This window comes from Melitaea cinxia, chromosome 11, assembly GCF_905220565.1.
Source record: "Melitaea cinxia chromosome 11, ilMelCinx1.1, whole genome shotgun sequence".
Taxonomy (NCBI): domain Eukaryota; kingdom Metazoa; phylum Arthropoda; class Insecta; order Lepidoptera; family Nymphalidae; genus Melitaea; species Melitaea cinxia.
The window spans coordinates 11,289,602-11,313,627 of NC_059404.1; the positions used below are offsets into that span (position 1 = coordinate 11,289,602).

At 31.9% G+C, this 24,026-nt stretch overlaps 1 protein-coding gene across 1 annotated transcript in view; it reads left to right on the plus strand.

Annotated features, from left to right (window-relative positions):
• Nucleotides 1-24,026, plus strand: part of LOC123657608 (suppressor of lurcher protein 1) — a 252,203-nt gene that overhangs the window by 58,071 nt on the left and 170,106 nt on the right. The gene's annotated exons all lie outside the window — the stretch shown is intronic.

Here is a 24,026-nt window from a genome sequence, read left to right on the forward strand (position 1 = left end):
CAAAAATAATTTTGCTTATTAAAAAAGTAAGTTCTGGATACTTCTAAAAATAAGATAGTTAGAAATATTTCAAACGAGTCTTTTAATACCTTTTAATGAGTGCTGTGTGAACTCAACCGTGTATTATAATTAGGTCTGCAAAAGTACTATTTAATTTATCTTATATCACTTTTGATATCTTCGAGTATGTAGACATGTTAATAATTTTGGAGTATTTCAATACAATACAAAACTACTCGTATTGTCTATTTTTCTCTCTTCTCCCATCTTTTTATTTTTTTAATCGTGCTGACATCTATACAAATAAATAAAATTGGAGTGTCTGTTTAATAGTAAAATAACCGCTTTTTATTAAATACATATTTATGCATACACGGCACGTATACCAAAATAACATTTTTTACAATTTTTGTCTGTCTGTCTGTGTGTCTGTTTGTTCCGGCTAATCTCTGAAACGGCTGGACCGATTTTGATTGGACTTTCACTGGCAGATAGCTGATGTAATATGGAGTAAGTTAGGCTACTTTTATTTTAGATATTTATTTATTTTGTAACTCTGCGGACTAAACAATATTTTTTTTATTCCACGCGGACGAAGTTGCGGGCACAGCTAGTATAAATATAACAAAACTTAACAGATCCCTGTAAAAAAATAATAATAAAATATGTTTCCATATAATAATAATATAAATATAATTCCATAAAATATTTTTGACCATAGTATTAATTGTTTGATTATACAAACATTTACATAAATGTATGTAGACTGTAATAATTTTTAATCGAAGTCAAAAAATCAATTTCTTCTAACCACTGTACTAAATGGTCAACATTATTTGTGAATAACTAAAAAATCACTTCAGTGAATATAGGGTTGTTATTAGATTAAAACAAATATAACGTAATTTCAGTTTATTAATATTGAAATTTTAAAACACAATTTCTCAACGAATAACAGCAAATTGATTACTTATTTCAACAGGAAAAAGTAAAAGATTATATCCAATATCAAAATGCACTCTGATCTGTCTTGTAAATCAACTCTTACGAGACACTAAGCCCGAAGATGACATGAGTAAATTTTTTCTTTACTGGTTTTTTCTTATCTAATCCAAAAGGATTTATTTTCTAGGGAGCTTTTAACGCTTTAAAGATTACATAAGCTTTATAAATAAATAGTGACAAAACTAACACGAAATATTTTTATATTTCATTTATTTTATTATGTTTGAAGATACATTGGCCTAGAAGTCAAAGCACTGGCTATGGCGCTACCGGTCTCGCAGTCGATCTCCGTTCAGAGCAAAAACTTAAATAGGCCATGCAGATCTGGGAGTTAGTGCTTGTGTATTGTTTGTGCTTACGAACCCCCAATGCAACAGTAAATCCTATTAGAGACTGTTAATTGTGAGGCATTTCTGTATCATTGTATTTTATCAATTTTTGTTCAATGTAATTAATGTGTGTATCTGCCGTTTGTCAAGCCGGTTACCTCGAAGAGTTATATTAACGATAATTCCGCCGGATGCCTAAGTGTGTTACTGTCTGTATAACCTTTATTACTTGTAATTCTTGGTGTACAATAAAGCATATTTGATTTATTCATTCATTCATTGATAATAATGCTTGTTAAGCATAATTACGACGTGGCTCAAATTTAAAGTGTAATTTAATTAAACATCATACTCCTCAAATAATATTGGCAATACATTGTTACGGCAAGGTCCGAACTTAATTTAATTTTACGACCCTATTACAGATTCAATTAAGAATTATGATGCTAATTAGTACATTAATAATGATTATATAAATAACTGTTTTATGTAAATCTTTTTTGAGTGGTGTGCGACAAAGTATAGTCTATTGTTTTCCTTGTTAGGTTAATGGTGAAAATTACTGTGACAATAGTCAAAACTTTGACTGTGAAAGTATTTCTTATTTAAAGTACTTAGCAACAGGAACAACGTAATTTATTAAATATTGAAACTACTGTAACATTGTTATTGTTATGGATTTACTGTTTTTGAGCTAGTGCACACTTACGATAATGTGGGTCGTACGCTGGTTTGCCAACGTAATCGTATTAAAAAAAAACAGACTTTAAACGTCTCGATTCTAGGTTTAGAGCTTAATCCATAATATTGTTTCACTGCGGGCTAGTATTCGCTACATCTTTATGATTTTTTTTCCAAATTTGCATATTTTTATTTTGTCGTCAGTGAAGTCGTTAGGAAGTTATGCGGGTAAATACATGGTACATGTTTGTCTTTTCAAAATCAATTTTTGTTTAAAAACTAATACACGAACTAAATGCAAATATCACACATACACCCATATTTAACGTTTACAATATAAAAGTGAGCAAGTGAAGGGTGGTATTGAAACGAGTTAAACGTTTCCAACTACCCTACAATTAAAAACACGAATCATGGGTAATAAAAATTGGAAGTAACTATCAGGATATATGATATGAACTGAATTATCCAATTTGCTCAGAGAATCTCGTTGCCAATTAAACACATCGTTTATTTGCTTTGTCGCAATTGTAATCGTTACGTGGAAACTGGTTCTGTAGAAGCGTTTTAGCGTTTAACTTCAACACTATCAAAGGTGTTGTGACGACACTTCATTGTAAACAAAACAGTATAATTGTGGTTCGTGATTACGTATTAAAAGCAGGCTTGGCGCAGTAGTTATAGTTTGATGTTATTTTTGTTCGACTACGCGCTGGCGCAACGGTAATAGCACTGATTTGTGGCTATTGCTCTGGCGGTTGCAGGTTCTATCCGCGCACATGACAAACATTTGTATTGGCCGTTGTCGTTTGTTGTTTTTTTTTTCAACTTTTTATGTTTGCCTCGGTCTAGGTGTTTATGCAGTCCTTGTGGATCTCCCCACCGTGGAAAGCACGTTAAGCCGTCGGTCCCGGTTGTTGTCATGTACACCTGATAGCGATCGTTACTCATAGTAGAGAATATATTCGGCAACCCGCATTGGAGCACTATGGAAGATAAGGCTCTGATCCTTTTCTTACATGGGGAAAGAGGCCTATGCCTAACAGTGGGATATTACAGGCTGAAGCATTTCATTGTTGTTGGATGTGACGAGTTTTGCGTACATCATACTAATGTTTGTCTCGGTCATGTGTCTTTGTGTCACGTGTTTCTAGGTTATCGATGTTTAATAATGTTTGAAATAAAACATCTATTAGGAATTCTAAACATTTTTGAATATCATATCAAAAATTGACAGCTCCAGCGGGGATGGAACCCGCGTCTCCGACTGACCGTATCGGTTAAAAATGCTTAGAATTCCTAATGTGTGGGTAACACAAAAGTAAAATCGTACATATTATAACATCTGTTATTCATTGAAAAGTTAGGCTTAATTAGTACAATATTAGGAAAATTAACATAAATTATTGGAAAAGCAATAGTATATATATAATTATGTTTGCTCGCAACCGAAAAAAAAATCGACTTCAATTCCATCGACAAGTAATACACAACGTAAGTAGACGCAAAAAAAGTAACAAACGTACTAGTCGTCACTACGATTTTCGAAGGTTTCCCTCGATTTCTCTGGGATTCCATCATTAGATACTGGTTTCCTTATCACGGTACCACACTTGGGATATCCTCCTTCCCAACAAAAAAGAAAGAATTATCAAAATCGGTTCACAAACGACAAAGTTATCTCCAAACATACATAAAAAATATATACGGTCGAATTGAGTAACCTCCTGATTTTTTGAAGTCGGTTAAAAATGGTGACTACTCAGTTCAGTAGTTAGTAAGGATAAATAGTTGTTACTCCACCAGGTTCTATAACCAGTAATAAGAAAGGTATTATGGTTATATTATAAATCTTTCTTTTGGTGAGATCTCTTGTACTATATATGTATGTGTTATGATCAGGGCGTTTGTATATGATTGCGAGGCCTGCAAAGCTACAACGTTTACGTCCTACTAGCGGTATAGAGTGAAGCATTTATTTATTTATCAGAAGCAACGATGATTTAATCATGAACATCTGTTCTATAATTAATATTTCAATCTGTTATTATAATAGACGTCTAACTATAAAGATGGAAATGTTACAGTCATAGATATTTTAAATAGATATTCTTAAATGTTTACAATAGTATAAAAAAAATGTTATCGTATATGATACACATAAAATATATAATTTACTCTTATTCAAATTTTCCAAAAGATTTAAACAGTAGCTCCATAATAAAAATAAAGTACTACACTACTAAATACTTTGTTATTTTTGTAATAAAATCACAATGTAAATTAAAATTAATTGCGTGAAGGTTCACGTGTAACGTAGCGGTCTACATGTCACGATAATATCGATCGATATCCGAGTTCTTGTGTTATTGTCACACCGATTTTAAACGTTTTGCCTCAAATATGTTTTATTAATTTTGACCCTGAATAAGTACTATATAAAAGTTATTATTTTATAGTTATAATGTTATACGTTTAAACCAGAAAGTTTTTGAATACGATAAAAAAATTAGTTATTATTATTAATACGTAATAATAACTTTTCAAAATATCTAAATATTTTTTTATTTAATCTGAACTATATTGAATACGTAGAGCATTGTGTCAAATTGTAAATTTGCTTACACAGAGAAAAAGAAACCGAAAAATATACGAGTATTTTGCAAAAGAACTCAAATATTTTTTAAATACATACATAATTATGTATTTTAATATAAATTATCATATAACAGGATCATCATTTCAGCCTGTCACATTCCACTGCTGGCCACAGGCCTACACATGTTCGCGCCAAAAATGGCGTGAACTCATGTGCTCTGCCCATAGTCACCACGCTGGGCAGGCGGGTTGGTGACCGCAGGGCTGGCTGGAGACGCTTCTGCCCGTCTTCCGCCTGTGTATTTTAAAACCAGCAGTTGGATGGTTATTCCGCCATCTGTCGGCTTTTTAAGTTCCAAGGTGGTAATAGAACCGTGTTGTCCCTTAGTCGCCTCTTATGACACCCACGGGAAGAGAGGAGGTGGTTATATTCTATACTGCCGTAGCCACACAGCATATAAAACAGTATAATAGTTGTAAATAAATCCTAATTTCAACTAAATAGTCAGTATTTTGATATGTGAAAAAAAGAAACCAAGGACAAATACTTGTAGTTGTTTGCCCATGCAATTAAAATTAACTATAGATATAAAAAATTACATTTTAAAATCATTAAAAGTAGTATAATTATGTTTCTATTCCCTTGCATCAGCATAGTTATTTTGTTATACAATTGTTTAGTAAAAGTAATAAAGTAAAATCCTTTATTGAAATGTCTCCTTCAATTGACAGTTTTCTCTATAAAAATATTTCTATGTCGTTTGTACTTTGAAAGTTACTATTTTTACTAGCTGGTAAGATATTTTAAGCATAAAATTAAGTCATAGATTTAAAACTAAATTTTTGTAGTACTATAAACTCAAAATAATGGTTTCTTTTTTTGAAAGTTCTAATAATTATATCATTTTTAAATATATAAATTATAAAACAAATTTGATAATCGCATAGAAAATAAATTGTATAGCATATTAAAAATTATGTTAATGTAATATATTGGTCTTATTGTGGTAAGGCTGGGCATGTACTCATAGTCATAAGCCGACTCTGGCCGTGATGCTTGCAACTACGTCGAAGCGAACAAACATAAAAGGAACATATTACGTAAAATTATCGTGACAAAACCAGCAATAAATTAATCTAAGTAACATAAATAGTTAAATTTTCATATATACTTACAATATTACAAATATCCTGTAAGCATTGATTTGTTTTCCGACTACAATGTTTTTAACTAAGCTCGTATAAACCTAAAGTTCGCGAATAAACTATAAAGAATCATAATATTTTTTAGGGGCTTTCGAAATAAAGAGAAGACCTTTACGACTTATCCCCATACACAGACACTATCCATAAACGATTTTATTGTAAGTACGTAAAAGACAATAACTTTTACTCATAATAAAAACTTTTTTACGTTTCTGGATATTGGAATCTGCAAATAGTAATATTTGATTTTTCTTTTGTTATTCCATAGTTATTGTACAAAAGTGTCATACATATTATTTCTACTGGTTTATTAAAACACTAGCTTTTACTCGCGGCTTTGCTGCCATTGGTTTTTTTTAAATAAAAAGTCCTATGTTGCTTCTAATACCTCCAAATTATGTGTACAAAGTTTCATGATGATCGGTTAAGTAGTTTTCGCGTATAAGTTGTGTTTTGATTGTTGTCGTCAGCCTATTAAGTATTATGTATGTATATGTGTATGTATGTATGTTTGTATCTGTGTATATATGTATATATTTGTACGGTATATATATATAAATTATTTGCTCGTGTATATAGTATAACGATTGCCTCTAACGTTACCTTATATTTCCTCCCCTTTTTCCTTCATAATGTGAATTTTACTAATACTCAATTTTGCACACCTACAAACGTCTGCTCTTGTACGTCCTAAGGTTGGCAGGTAGAGAATGCTTTTAGCATTAAGCCCGCCTTTTGTACAATTTTTTAATGTATTGTGCAATAAAGTATTAATAAATAAATAAAAAAAGCGTAACAAACAAACTAACATACCATTTATAATATTATACGGATTAGGGATTAGAATTAAATTCATAAAGTTTTATAAAAAAAATAGATTTACGTATAATTAATAATTATTTTTAAAGAAAAAATTTTACACGTCGAACAAAAGTAGTTCAACGAAACCGTTACCAATCTTTAGTTTGTTCCGTACGAGGAGCGAAATAAATCAATAATGCCTGACACGATTTTAATTTTAGTTCGTGTGTACCCTGAATAGTGTTGGTCGCGATGAAAAATTACACGCGCTTCTATATAATTTTCGAGTTATTCAAGCGCTTTTGCCTTATTCACTAGAGCTTAATTAATTTCTCCTGTAGTCCTTTGTTCGGTGATTTGAAAAGTAAAAGGGCGTTTATGAAAACATTACAAAAAATTGACTCGTTAAAGGCTTATATAGAAATTCCACACGAGTTTTTATGCTGGACTGGATATTTGTTCTGGATTTGAATGTTATCAAGTTAAAATTTTTACGGTTCGGTTTTTATATTTGGTAAACGGTTATATTAATAACCAGACCATAGACCAGTCTATGACCGATCCTGACGTAAAGAAATGTTTTTTTTTTTTTTTTCGTTGTAGCTGTCTGTTTAGCGGGCTTATCTTTTTAAAAGGCTGAGCATAAATATGTATATTATTTAAGTTCATAGCATGAGCTAGAATACTTTCATCCAGTGTCAAAGTTCTCTTGGAAGAGAGAATCGACATCATTTTTTTTTAAAAGATTTTTCAAATTATTTAAATATCTATGGCTTGCAAGCTACAGACATTTTAACACTCAAGAAAAAGTCCAAAGGATTTATAACCCTGAATATAAAGGAAACTTTGAACATACAAGTAATCGTTAGGTGGTGACCATACTTTATTTTATAGACTTAATGAAGTAGATGACAATCGCAAATGAAGTTGTAGAGAAATCTACTTTCAGGTAAAACTGATTTAGTTAACCGCCTTGTGCCCTGTGCGCTGTGCATGTAGTAGTGTAGTGGTGCTAGTAGTCGCCTGAAACACCAACGGTTTGCAGGTTAGATTCCCGCTCGGGATGGATATTTGTATTTGTACAAATTTTTTTTTTTTAGTTTGTATGTCTGTCCCCGGTTTGGATTTCTGCGCTTGTGGGTCTCTCCACCGTGTATTGAATATTACATTAAGCCATCGGTCCCAGTTGTTATCATAAATACCCGATAGCGATTGTTACTCATAGTAGGAACAGACGAGTGAGTATATATATATATATATAAATATGTATATGTTAACGAAAAAATATTCCATTGGCTCTCTTTGAGAACAAAAAGCATGTGTATGTAAACATATTTCAAAAGCTCATGCAAGCTTTTTATTAATTCTGTAAATGCAATTCCATTTTTTATAGTTCATGTTCTATCTCTGGTTCTGACATTGAATCGTAATCCCGATGATAGACACTTGGTCTGAAGGTGAATGTCAGATTCTGTAAACGTGAAATCATTATACGAAGAGCGATATGTCGACGGAATATTAAAATGTCGATATTATTGACACTTTATGTACATATAAGATACACGTATCTATAAAAAAAAATTCAAGAATCCTTTAGAAACACATTAGATACGTAATTAATAACTCAGAATGTTAAACGATTCATGATATTTAAGTGCGTTCATAGTTATAAATCAATCTTCTTGAGAGACAGTGTGATGATACTATTATGCGTATATTGCGCAATGAATTATCAAAGATGATTTAAAGTCATAAATAAAGTACTCCAAAGAAAAACTTATTTTTATTCGTATCATTTTGTAATTAAAACATATACATGCACAGGGTGATGAAATTCAATACAGGAAACGCAATAACATTTTAATGACTAAATCAACTTTAAAAAATGTCGTTTACTTTAGTTAATGTTAAATAATAAATTAATTATTAAATTAATTAATTATTTTATTTATATATTAATTTTATTTAACACTAGCTGCTGCCCGCGACGTCGTCTGCGTGAACGCTATACAGCACCAAAAATACCTACCATTATACCTTTTAAAATAACATTAATTTACCCGTTTCTTCTTTAAATTTCATATCTACAGAAAAATCACATAGATGGTGCTGCTTTAAAATTGTCTTGTCTACTTATATTCATTTAATTATGTTTATCGGCTTAGTTACTTATATTGCGTGATTTTTATCGTGTGAAGCTAGCTTATATAGCATGGTTATTAACATAATAACAACAACATTCAAATATGCGTCGTTAGATTACACGTTGTTACAGAATGCGTTGAGGAAATAAAGGTTCACTGCTCGTTCCCGGTAGGTGACAGCATGATAATAGGTAGCCTATATGTTGACCCGACTTCTTAATAATATTCGTGCCAAATTTGAAGTAAATCCATGCGGTGCTTTTTGAGTTTATTCCGGACATACATACAGACAAACAGACAAAAATTCTAAAAACTATATTTTTGGGTTCGGTATCGATTGTAGATCACACCCCATGTATTCTTTTAAAAAAATATTCAATGTACAGTTTTGACTTTCCTAACGTTTTATTATAGGTATAGATTAGGGATTAGAATTAAATTCAGCTAGTTACCGTAACTAAAGTTTCTTTTCAAACTATTGAACGTACAAACATACTTTTAGATTGTCAATACATGGACGTCTCTTAGTTACTTTTTTCAATCATAATTTAAACACAATTTGGGGTAATAACATCTCTTGTTATTTCTATTACTCAGATCCTTTTGGCTCTGTGATAATATACCGTAGCCGTACCGTTGTAATTTTAGTCGTTAGGGACGTGAGATATCAGATCGTGTTGAGAATAAACATATCCAATCACTTTCTCGCTTACAGTTAAGAATAACGATGTGAAATACATTTCCCTTCATTGTTCTAAACGAACATTTAAGATTTCTTTGTCTAACAGAAATATACGTAGGTTTATTCAAATGACCTGCTGTGTGGCTAAGGCAGTAATGAATATAGCCACCCCCTATCTTCCCGTAGATGGCGTAAGAAGCGACTAAGGAATAACACAGTTCCAACACAACCTTGGAACTTAAAAATCCGACCGATGGCGGGATAACACACTGCTAGCTTTGAAATACACAGGCCAAAGACTGCTAGCAGAGTCTTTGGTGCGACAAAGCCAGCCCTGCAGTCACAAACTTATTATCCTTGATACACTTTTTGTTTTTCTAAAAAGAATGTATTTTCTTCTAATTTAATCTGTTATTAATAGATCATTAATTGTCTAAATTATTAAGAAGATCCTCCTCCAGGCGTTTGTAATTTAGTTTTTTTTTTCTAAGTAAGATGAATGTCAATAAGTTTTTTTCATAGTTAGGTATAGCTCTGGAAAGGATTATAGCTTATACTATATATATTTCCAAAATATAATAAACTGTCGAATCATTTAACTCCGCGCATGTTAAAATAAGTACTTCCGTAACTTGGCGACTAGATGGTATCTTTGCGTCTGTTATTTGATAACTTACGTCACTAGCTCAGAAAATACTTTTGTATTACTTCTAAAGCCCACTTTTACATATAAAACAATACACGTTAATCGCAATAATTATTTTATTTTCGAGTGTTTTTGATGCAAACAAACAAAACTAAGACCTATGCGTTAGAAAATAAAAACATAGAATAATAAGGGACATCCTAATAGATACTAATATGACACCCCATAGATATGTATTACTCTGTCACACAGTTTTACTTCTATGTAACTAAACCTATTTAAACTTTATGGCATCAAATACAAACAAATTTCTACTGTAATTTTTATTTTTGTTTCTCGTCACATTAAAAGAAAAAACAATAAAGGCTATGCACGTTCGTTAATTATTTTAGGGTCAACAGCGATAACCTGCTTGAAATTAAAATAAACGATTTTAATAAATAATTATTACGCTCACCGTTCATTTCATTTGCACGATTAACATTTCGTATCAAGACAAATTAATAGCTACTTATAACAATTTTTTAAAACTCTCATAGTTTAACAATTAAATAAAATGACCTGTAAATTTAGTTAAAATAAATAAACATTACGAACAAGAAATATTTTATAGCTAACACTGACGAAGCGGCTGGTTCAAGCCGTAGTCGTTCATCTGTATTGAACCCCTTATCCCAAGTATTAGTTAGAGCTACATATGTCCTTTGAAATAGGCAGTGACATGACGTTGGTTGATGATAATTTATCACGATTAAGGACATAATTATTCAGTAGCGGGAAACGCGTTAATGTCGAACGGAAGCAGGCTTTGATTTAGCTAGCAAATGCCAATGAAGTCGTGTGCGTACATTATGTAGATAATTTCCGTTTGTTTAATAAACACTGCAAAATAAATTAACGTTGGTTTTTACAAACTGAACTGCATTAGCCTGTAAACGTCACACAATTCTAAATAAAGGCCTCTTTTGAATGTGAAAGAGTCGTGGGTTAATCCACCACGCACTTTTAAAGCGGGTTAGCTGATAATTTCCCTATTATGAGTAACAATCACTATCAGGTGTCTATAATACTCGTAAAATCCAGAACCAAATTCTACATGGTCTCCAAGGTGAAGTGGTGACTCACAAAGATATACACCCAGAACAGAAACAAGTTAATTGTATAAATTAAAATGGCTTTTAGTCTGGCTAAAGCCAGACTACTTGGTTACACTAGAATGGTTAGCGTTTATCAATAAACTACGAACAAAGGCTTTCTTGAATGTTTTCTTTTTATTACATTTTTGCGTGTCATTTTCTAAATGTCATTTAGTATAAATTGAATCGGACAATTATTTTTGTATAGTAGTGACAAAGTTGCCATTATATCCGATGGTTGTTTTTTCCATTTGAAGCGTTTGAAGCGAATATTTGTATTTGTAGGAATATTAGTTTCTGGTGTTGGCAGTAACGATCGTTACTACAACGTGTTAGAAAAACGATCTACGTTTGTATATTTATTTTATAGTTTTATATTATCATTTTTTATTTAATTTATTATATACCTATATTTCTAGAGACGTAAGACCTGTCTTGGGTAACGTATCAACTCTTCTCCTACACAAGTGAAGTCAATTTTGCCTAGTAGTAAATATTTACTAGCTGTCGTAAAGCTCGTAGAAAGGGCAATCCACGTGACCGAATCTTTTACGTGCCTTTAGTAGCTGGCTGTTGAACCTAAAAGTCAAATTTATTGCCCAAATTAAAAATAAATTGGAAGAATTCCTGATGCAGCTACAGAACCTAAAACGAAAACAAGGACAATTGTCATCTAAAAATTTTCTAAGCCTTTGCTTACTACTTGTACTTTTTAATTAATAAAAAATCTATATGATTTTTTAAAATTCTCCAATTTTACGCTTCAGCCTGTAATATCCTACTGCTGGGCATAGACCTCTTTCTTCGTATGGAAGAAGGATTAGAGCTTAATCCACCACGCTGCTCCAATGCGGTTTGGCGGATATATTCCCTACTATGAGTAACGATCGCTATCAGATGTACATGATAACAACCGGGACCGACGGCTTAATATGCTGTCCGAGGCACGGTGGGGAGGCCCACCAACACCTAAACCACGGCAAACATCTGTATGGCCAATACAATACAATACATGTTACAATTTATACAATTTTTGTCATGTGCGAGGATCGAATCCGCAACCGCCTGCTCCAATTTTGAATGATAAATATTATTGTAAATTTGAAATTAAATTAATCGATCGAACAATTATAGCGCAATGATTCAGCAAGACTTATCTAATGAGTAACGTAAGTTTACTCCCCGGATTTTAGTCAACAAATCTCATTGCGTCATTTGTTTGCTGGTTAGGAGCCAAATGTTCTACCGCTTAGACCGTGCACCCTTTGGAACCGAGCGGAGTTTATACGGACGTAAATAGTTGTTTGTGAATACGCCTTGTATTCAATTTCAAATGTTTATGTAGGTTTTAATAAGGCAGCAATTTCTATTAATGTTTATTGCTTCTATAAATACGAGATGCAAGCGTTCTCTTGTTCGCTTGTGCACAATGGTTATTTAAATTGTGATGAGTACTGACTCGTTTATTGCTTATTGTTTTGTTAAATAACGTTTTTTATTTATTTTAATATAAACTTTATTCAAATATATATTATGATATATGCAAATTTTACTACCATCTTTAATTGTCTAGTGACAAACCAATATGATTTGACATCGTATTCGATATAAAGTGTCTTTAGTTCCTGCTAGTCAAATTACTAGACTTTATTATATGGTCCATACTGTAGTAACATGTCAATGTAAAAGATGTTAGTGCTTAAATCGTAGAGCTTTAATCAAAACTGACCGCTCTAATGTAATGGTACATGTGCCGTGTCGGCGGCGCCAAAGCGCCGACGGTCGCATGTTCGATTCCCACTCGGAGTTGATATGTTGTTAATATGTTTATACAAATATTAATTTCTGGTCTGGTTGTTTGACCTTGTGGGTCTCTCGACCACACCTTGGAGAGTACGTTAAGCTGTTGGTCCCGGTTGTTATATTGTACACCTGATAGTGATCGTTACTCATAGTAAGGAATCCTACTATGAGTAACGATATATATCCGCTCGTATTGGAGCAGCGTGGTGGATTAAGCTCTGATCCTCCTCGTACATGGGGAAATAGGCCTATGCCCAGCAGTAGGATATTACAGGCTGAAGCGAAAAAATTAAGATTAAAATATTGCATTCTTAGCGATTATTATATTTTTTATGATGTTCTAATACAAATAAACTTAACGACAATTTCGTGGCCGGACTCCGGAACCGCGAAAATCTATTCAAAATGAACGGAAACGGAATAATGTTTTATGCATAAATGTTGCGCAACGTTAGTATTTAAATAATAGATTACAGAGAATTATTTATTAATTTACCTCTTTTGTATTTTAACAAATATTTTTTTTTAACTTGTATTATATTTTATTTGTTAAATAACTTCGTATATTTTTATCGGGGTTTTATTCGTTAAATCATTAAAGCAAACTTCCTGAAACTGCTTTATCTTTATTAAGTAATTAATTTGTTGCTCTTCTATTACAGTCATAAGTAATTGCAATTATTCATCACTTTCCTTTTCAATTATTGGGTATTAAAATAAGAATAAGAACACGCTTAACAAAGAATTTCGATTTTAGCCGGTTATAACAATCATCAATAAAAAACGTACATTTTCAAAATTCAGCATCTTTTTTAAATATATCAAAATGCAAGCGACACGACATTAATGCTTGAAATATCCACTGAGCTTTATTCATCACTTTAGGGGCGATTGATAGCTGACGTTTTGCAAAACTGATACCGATGCTTGCAATCAAAATCATAAATTATTTTTTTTTACACGAATTTTCCTTCATCACTTTGGTTTTTCTTTGTGCCTCAGTAAATATTAATGCCTAGACTATGACAAACAATTGTATGCCTTATAAAAATATTTTAAAGCTTAAAATATTTATCAAGGAACTCGCGATCGCTAACATAATAGCCAATTGTAGCGACTTAGTGTGACCAGATTGTCGTTTTAATTAAAATTTTGTCTATATAACCCTGAGTCGCTAATTTTGGTAACGTTGTCGGAACGGAGGTTGTTATGTACCTACGTATACAAGTTGTTTTCCACAAATCATTATTTTTTATTTGCTAAAAGCTCTTTAAATTTCAATAGTCATGAAGAATGAGGAATCTATTTAACAGGGTTTCAGTGATGAAACGACAGGAAGTGACTTGATTCACGCACACACGCCTACAAAAACAAAAACGCAAAGTAAATAAGACAAAGCGAAACGCTGACTTGCGTTAGCGGTGCTAATGATTTAAAGGGATACTTTTTGTATGGAAATTGGTCCAGCTTTTAGCGCTTAGCATACTACACATACCACGAGCACTATTTTCTAGTTCCTTTTATAGCTGTTAAAAAAACTAGGCCAACCCTAATATGTTAATTTTGCAATATGATCTTTGTAGTTATCAGTATAAAGTTGAATTTGAGATGTATGTATTTAAATTTCATTAGACTTTAGTACCATGGCACTTTTAACAATATCTGATGAACTTTTTAGATTATTAATCATAAAATAATCTAAATATCAATTAAAAAACGAATTCACTACTACAAGAAATGAAATAAAACTAACTTTATTTGCGACATATACGCTTCTTACAGATATGTGAATAAAATGGCAACACACTAAGAAAAAAAATGTTATAGAAAAATTTAAAGCAGTAATAGAATATCTGCACAAAGACACCAACTTAATCGTTGAGCCCCATAACATCTATAAAGTAGTAATGACAGCATTATTAATAAACGTTAATATTCTTATTTCGAAAATGATCTATTTTCGAATAACAATGTCAGTACATTTACGACTACATCTTGCGAAAAAGGCGGCTTAAGATAAAAACACTGGGTAGGTACTTTTGCTACCCAATACCGGTAACGAAATGTATGGAAATATTATTTTCTCATTTTTATTCAATTTCCAATTTGGGTATTCATTTCCAATGAAATTTTCGAACACTCTCTAAGTTGAAAGAGGCATATTTCTATTTCATTTAAATGAGACAAAGGCAAAGAGAGTTCCAATTTTCACGTGGGATCGCAAGTGATCTAATATTTTTCTTAGTCTGGTGAAATGTGAGAATAGTGAGAATCAATTTATGGCAGGACCGCTTATTTTGAGAGTGAAACTGGCATATTATAATACTTTCTTTATTATTACAGGCTCACACGGACCCTATGTTTTACATTGTTATAGTATTTGTATAAATCGTCATAAATTACATAATTAATAAGTTTTATTTTACTAGTTTTACAAGTATGTAAGATAACATCGACGGGTTCTTAGTTGTTCGTGTGTTTTCATACGAAATTTTTGTTGGCAATCTTCTAGAGCTTTACAGCAAACTTTAGATCAGCAGATCCTAAGATGGCCTATAAAAGGTAGAGCAATGAATCAGTTAACTTTCTTTCTACGTGAGCGATGGTAAGTCAATTAATCATTATTATCAAGTATTGTTCGTATGATCTAGCACAGCGTTGCTTCACGTTGCATTGTACAACCGTTTACCGGAAATGCCAACATAGTAACGTACGCGACACGAAAATATACGACACGATACGATAAGTAGTAATTACTATTAAATTTTTTTTTTATATCACTAGTTCGGCAAACAAGCGTACGGCTCACCTGATGTTAATCGATTACCGTAGCTTATAGACGCCTGCAACACCAGGAGCATCGCAAGCGCGTTGCCGACCCAATCCCCAGGAACTCTGGTCATCTTACTCACCAACAGGAACACAATACTGTTTGAAAACAGTATTATTTAGCTGTGATCTTCTGTAAGGTCGAGGTACTACCCCAGTCGGGCAGCTCCATATTTTGAGTTAAAATTTTAGTATGTAGTAATGTTGTTACATAGTTAATATGTTGAATTCACAACACATGAAGTATTGTTGCATTGTCGTTTGAGTTAAATCGTATGAAGTCGTAAAGCTTTGTGTTGTGTTTTTTTGTAGCTTATCTTACTTCAAAAATTAAAAATGAATTAGAAGCATCGATATAAATTTAAGTCAAAAACAGAACTTATAGCTGTAATAATTATTTTTGTGTCACGATACCTACCGAGTTTTTTACTTCCGCGTTGATTTAATTATTATTAATCTTTATAACTTAAAATCCGACATTGGAGGAGATATAAAGGAAAAGATCCGTCTATTCTAATGGATTCTTCTTTATTTTATTACTCACATTATCATCATCATCATTGGCCATAGTCCGTCTATTGCGGACGATTTAGACAGTGTGAGACAGACACTGTGTCGCCTAGGCTACTCTTCAGGAAAACGCAGAGTTGCCTAAGCTCTGCGCCACCCTCTCGACCTCACTGGATGACGTTCCTATGGGCCTACCACAGGAACGACGAGTCGATACGTGTTGAGCCAGTTTGGCTGCAGGAGTCCCCATTCCGGGTTTCAAAAAAGGTTTTCCTTTTCTAGGACCCTGATAATTTTGAACCAGGTTTATCCCTCGGTCGCCTTTTACAACCCCCACAGGAAGAAAGGGGGTGATGTTATTCTACTCGGCCGACACCACGCGGCATCACATTATACGCACATAAAAATAAACTAACAATACAAAAACGTAAATAACTAAACGAACAATATTTTATTTTAGTCAAAACACCAACACGACGTGAAATGTAACTCAAGACTTAATGCATAAAACATTATTACATACATACATACATACATATATGATATGTATAGTTATAACATTATTAAGGCAGAGTAATTTTTACTTGTCACGACAAGACAGGTTCGTCTTAAATCATGTTTTTAGGAAACCACAAGAAGAAAACATATCTCTGTGTTACATATTAAATTATTTATTCAAAACAATTTTGGTGTTCACAACAAGAGATAAAAAATTGTTGTACGTTTTACTTAAGTAAAAATTAAAAGTAGGTTAATTGATTTTCGAAATGTTAACTGGCCAAACGGCAATAACTACTTTAGTTCCCAGTTCCCATATTCAGAAAACGATTCGTGATGTTTACTAACCGATAAATTCTGAACACGACATGTTGGAAATTTTAACTAGGTACGAGTATGTTCTAAATCTGACATTAAAAAAGTACTACTACTCACTCACTTCACAACAGTTAGTTCACATTTCAACTGTTTTTTTTTTTTTTTTTAAAGATGCATACTGTCTTCGCTTTTTTTGATGTAATTGATTTAGGGAGATACCATTTAAATTTGAACAAAATGTCGCTAAGGTTGGTTAGGTTAGGTCGCTTAGACCGAATATAAAATCATCATATCAAAAGTTTCGATCTAGCGAGTACATCGTTCCATAGCTTAATTGGCTAGAGCACCGACACGGTCAGTCGGAGATGCAGATTCGATCCCCGCTGGGACGATTTTTGATATGATATTAAAAAATGTTTTGAAGAAAATATTTTATTTCTAAAAGTGTAGAAGTAGGGGATGATGAAAACAGCTTAAAATAATGACTTTTTAATGAACAAGGGTTCAATTGAAGCCGACTGTAAAATTAAATTAATTAAATAATACTGTTTTCAAGCAGTATTGTGTTCCTGTTGGTGAGTAAGGTGACCAGAGCTCCTGGGGGATTGGGGATTGGGTCGGCAAAGCGCTTGCGATGCTTCTGGTGTTGCAGGCGTCTATAAGCTACGGTAATCGCTTAACATCAGGTGAGCCGTACGCTTGTTGTTTAGACTCCATAACAGATAAATTAATTTTGATTATTTTTTTTTTCTTTAATTCTGTCCCTTTGTTGATTTGATACATCAATAAATATATATATATAGATATATTTCGATGGGCAGTACAACAATACAATTTTTTTAAAGAATAAATACAATATTAATTACGATTTGATAAGTACGTGTGATGTTAAAACAAAATAATGTTGTATAAATTAAATTAAAGGAACACTTAAAAATCTAAAACAGTAGCATTTTTCTTATTTCTTATATCATAAGACTTCAAGTCTGTATCACCAAACTTGTTAAATCTATGTGGAATACAAACTCAACAAACTCGCTTTATATGCACAACTATTAATCCACCATTATTAAGCTTGATCCAAGTAGAAATCTCAACTGGTCTAAAGTTCTGAGTGCCCCATATTAGCTCACAACTTCACTACAGCTCCTGAATTATATGTTAATGTTTTATTGATAACTTCACACACACTCACTTGTGCATACGTGTGTTACATACGTATGAATTTGTACAGAGATTAGAGTTATTACTATATGGATGAACTTGTACAGAGATTTTAATTATTATTATGTCTAAATAATTGTGTTTGCACGCAAACGAAAAAAAAACCGACTTCAATTACATCGACGAGTAATACAACGTAGATCGACGAAAAAATAGTCAAGTAACTACGCGTCATCAAAGATTACTCAAAAAGTAGTTATCAGATCTCGATAAAATTTATATGTGACCACATGATAAACATCAGCTTTCGATTAAATTTCGATCGAGGATTTTCGAGAGTTTCCCTCGATTTCTCTAGGATCCAATCATCAGATCCTGGTTTCCTTATCATGGTACCAAACTAGAGATATTTCCTTTCCAACAAAAAAAGAATTATCAAAATCGGTACATCCAGTAGAAAGTTATGCGGTATAATACAACGTAGGTCGACGAAAAAAGCGTCAAGTAAAAACGCATTATTAGATATAACTCAAAAAGTAGTTGTTAGATCTCAAATAAATTTAAATCGGACCAATTGATACACACCACCTTTCGATTAAAAAAAAAATTTGTCGAAATCGGTCCACACGGTCAAAAGTTCTGACGTAACATACATAAAAAAAAAATACAGTCGAATTGAGAACCTCCTCCTTTTTTGGAAGTCGGTTAAAAAATGTCAAAATTAATGATGTCTAAATAATTGTGTTTTGATTATCCGTTCCATATTTGATATCTGCATATAATACATACAAATATGTGCCAAATAGTTGTTTCTCGTAATTTGAGCAGCTTCGTATATGTTGAGGGTTATCAGATTCCCAAAACAAGATTCTCTCATACTACTAGGCATTAAGACCTTTTCAATCCGTACTGTAATGTAATACTTTTTAAGCAATTTAATTTCATTATTCACCATTACATTTTTGATTTTAGTTAAGCTATGAACTTGCTTGGCATTAACAGAAAAGGTTTTCTTTGTCTTCCTAAAGTAAAATACAAGTAAAAAAAATAATTTTAAAACTTCGTCCATAAGGAGCATGCCTGTAATACTGGATTATAATTTTATTTGATTCAAATTTTTCTTTTAAGCCTCGTTAGCACTGAATTCCGAAAAACTTTTCTATACTCTTTGAGTATGATATGAAAAGAACTTCTGCATAATTTTGAAGTTTCTCAATCTCAACCCTATTGTTGGACTTAAACATTAATGAGTCAGAACCAGCAAACAAATATAAATCTAAACTAGGAGCTGCGAGTTATTGTAAATATATATCTATAAAATATATCTAAAACAGATAATTTTTATAATAGATGTATACAGAGACTGAAAATTACTAGAATTGTCTTCTTTATGATAAAATTTGTTGCAAAAAGCAGACAAAAATACTATAAATACAGCCATCAAAAAATATTTTATTTAATTATAATCCCGTTTGCAATAGATACACTAGTTCACTGTGGAAAATTTACACAGAACTTTTATTTGCCAGTGCGGCTTTGTACTTTTAGATTTTAAGCACGGTCGGTGCTAGAAGTGTTAGTCTAGGCTAGACCAATTTCAACTACATTTATTAGTATCAAAGAGAATTATCCTAAAACAAAGTGCAGTTAAAACAAAATACTTACCATAATTTTTCTCTGTATGACCTATTTAAAAAATAAACAGACAAACTACTATACATACGCAAATTTATTTTACTTTGTCTTACTACGCTCCTAATACTGTCTTGGTATAGTAATCATATAAATTAGTTTAGCAGTTTCACCATGAAACCTAATAAACAAATGAAATTTCCACACAAAAATCTTTACCCTGTTTTTAGCCACCCATTTGTGGTTAGTTGTTAAATAATTATATAATTTATATCATTCTTGAGCATACATACCAAATTATATTAGTCGTTTTAACAGTTATTAGTGAAATGTGTTATTGAAAAGGAGGCACATTTTATATGATTTATGTTCCTTTTTGATTTGTACTTTCATCGTTTCGACGAATTCGCTCCAAAGCTGTTCGATATTCACCAGATCCGATAATCATGATAGAATCTCAGTAAAATCTTAAACGCCGAAGATATAACACGTATATTGCCTTTTATGTGTGTTCACTGATATGTTCAAGGTTTCTAGACAGATTTACGTTTTTGTTTTTCTTGTTCGAAAAAAAAAATCTATTTAGATGATTCCATGGAAGTATGGTGACGATTTGTCATTATCTCTGGAGATATTCGATTCGAATGTCTTAATGGCTATTAGTAAATCGGTAGTTATTACTCAATTTTTTTTTTGATTTGAAAAAACGTTTATCTACACTAATGTTGTAACATTCTACTTATGTTTCCAATACTTGATTTATAATTACTACTGTTATAGCGCAGACAACAAAACACTCAATTTAAACAATCTCACATGATGGTATAATATCCACATCGATATCGTAAAATCTCATTCTAACATCGCGCGCATGCGCGCAGCTGCGCTCTCATTGGTTAGATTTTAATGGCAGCAAAATCACTGTGACAATACACGTACGCGTGAATTTAATTTAATATTTTATTTGTATTCCGCGTTTCTTATGTCAAAATAGATTAGTTATAAATAGCAAGTCGTCATAGCAACCATACAAACAAATGCTTTTTTTAATTAAACTATAAAACACGGCTTTGATCACTTTTAGACTATTATTAAAAATCTAGTTTTAATTAATAAAGAAAACTTTAATATGTCAATTTTCTGGTCGTGTTGGGGTTTATAATTTAATTAAAAAAAGCGTTTATTTCTATAGTTGCGTTTCCGACTTGGTATTTATATTTAATATGTTTTGACAGCACAAACCCGGAATACAAATAAAATATATTTTTTAATTAAAGTATAAACTACGGATTTAATCAATTTTAGAATATTATTAAAAATATATTTTCAATTAATAAAGGATACTTAAATATATGAATTGTCTGAACACGTCAAAGCACGTACCGGAGCACGGCTTCATAGAAAATGGGCATTGTCCTTTGAACAATTATTATAAATAAATTATTGTCAGCTTTTACTCTTGTTGTTTGATTAATTGCATTAGTGAAGATAAAGTAGTGTATGCAACTGCATATAACACGGGTATTAAAACACTCGTTACTATTATGAAACTCGCTGCGCTCGTTTCATAAACTCACACTCGTGTTTTAATACCCTTCATTATATGACAGTTGCATAAACTACTATTAAAAATACGTACGTATTACGTATTACCTATAATTTCGCCTCTTTATATTTTTATTAATTTTTAAAAGTAATTTTGTTTTGTCTGCTAGATTTTTGCTGCAAATTAATTAAAAGTAGTAATAACATTTGGTCTGGAGCCTCAAGAAGATAGGTATAAACCAATCAACTGAACGCGTAAGAAATAGAATTTGACATCAAATTTAGAGTTGAAAAAGAGAAGAAAAACAAATAAAACTTTCGTTTTATTTCTTTTATGTAGGCTTTTGTGTAAAAGTTATCCAGGATTTAAAATTAAAATTAAAACAACGCTTGAAATAAATCGAAAAAATAATTGGCAAAATGTATGGCAAATGACGATAATAATATATGTATAGTGACTGATTGATATAAGTAATTCTTATGTTCCTTTCAGTTTTATTCGCTTTTAATTTACAATATTAACATTTCTTATTTTTTACAATTTTAGGGTTAACAATAGATGCAAATATATATTTTTCTTGATTTTTTTTAATAAAATAAAAAATAATATCATCAACATTAAACTCCACAGCAGTTTGAATCGTAATTTCAGAAGCTAGTCTCCGTTCTGTCGGTCTGTAGTAATCCGTATTTATTTTGCACTAAGTCCTTTAAAGTCTGATAGAGCGTGGCGAGATTTAGACGATAACCCTAGTCAGTGACAGGATTTACGTTGATTTAGTGCGTAAGAATATAAATGTCAAGGAAAAACTAACATAACACTAGCTTTATATAAAAACTAAAAGTTTTTTTATAGAGAATTTGGGCATAATTCTAATTTTTTTCTTATATTTGCTATCGGAGCTTTTAATAACAAAATAAAATACATTTAGATCAATACCTTAATAGTTTATGGATTATAATAAATCATTCTCATTTAATATCATTATATAAGATAAAACAAAGTCGCTTCCCGCTGTCTGTATGCTTAGATTTGGTGCGATATTCTTTAGTAAATAGAGTAATTTGAGAGAAAGGTATATACGTATAAATACATGCATAATATAGTAGAGGAACACTGATAGTTTTATCAACCGTACGAAGCCCGGTCGGGTCACTAGTGTTACTATATACTTGAGTAAACGTATTATGTATAAGATCGTAATGTGGTAATCGTATCTTAACGATAATCATGATATAAGTTACCTACATTTTCTACTTTGTTATATACATTTCGAAGTATGAGTGTAATAGCAACAGTATAGGAGCTTTTTACTATCAATCTGAATAAAGTAGGCGGTTACGTGACCTAAAAATATTTCTATTACAACCCGAACAACATTGAAGTAGTATGAAAATAATGGAACTCTCAAAATTTTAATCAGTATCACGCAAAAGTAATCATTCAGGGCCATAAACTACAACTCAGGATTATCACAACTCACAATCGATAAAAACGGGTAGGACTCAATATTCTCGTTCCAATCGTTCTAATCATCGTGATTAATCGCAAAGCGTTCCTCCCCTTCTTTAATTGGTCGGTTCGAAGAACTGCGAGAATTACTTTTTTTTCAAACTCCTATTATCCACTCAAATTAGTTCCCCGGGGAAGTCATTAATATCAATCAATGTTTGAAAGGTTCGCGCTGCGGGTAAAATAACAAATTGCAAAGCGTAAGCTGTCTTGATATTTGAATGTTGCTTTTGAGTATTATTTATGAAAAGCGTATTCGCTGAAATAATCTATAATTACAATAAATCAATATATATATATATATATATATATATATATATATATATATATATATATATATATATATATATATATATATATATATATATATATATATATATATATATATATGTTATAGTATTAGTATTATATTATTCTGCTATATATATAGTATTATAACTAACACCTTAAATTAATTAACACCTTGAAACTTAAAAAGCTGACCGACCATACCGACCATACACATATAATATAACCGTCCATAACCATCCAACATACTGGCTTTGAAATACATACTGGCCTGTGTCCAGCAGTGGACTGTATTAGGTTGATGTAATGATGTGATGATTTCAAATTAGTTCCAATATGCGATTAACATAATATAAATACCGTTTATTCCTAGAGTTAATTACCAGATTATCAATATATTTATTTATTGATGATGGTCAGATGCTGACCGGCCTAAACGAGTCCTTCCAGCGTGTCGGTCTCTGTATGAACTGGGACAAAACGAAAGTTATGTTTAACAACCAAGTCATACCGAGACCGGTATCGGTCGATGGTACCCTTCTCGAGGTTGTTCAGGATTATATTTACCTAGGCCATACTATCCAACTAGGCCGCAACAACTTCGAGAAGGAGGCCGACAGGAGGATTCGGTTGGGTTGGGCGGTGTTTGGCAGGCTTCGTCGAGTCTTCACTTCGAAGATTCCGCAATGCTTGAAGAC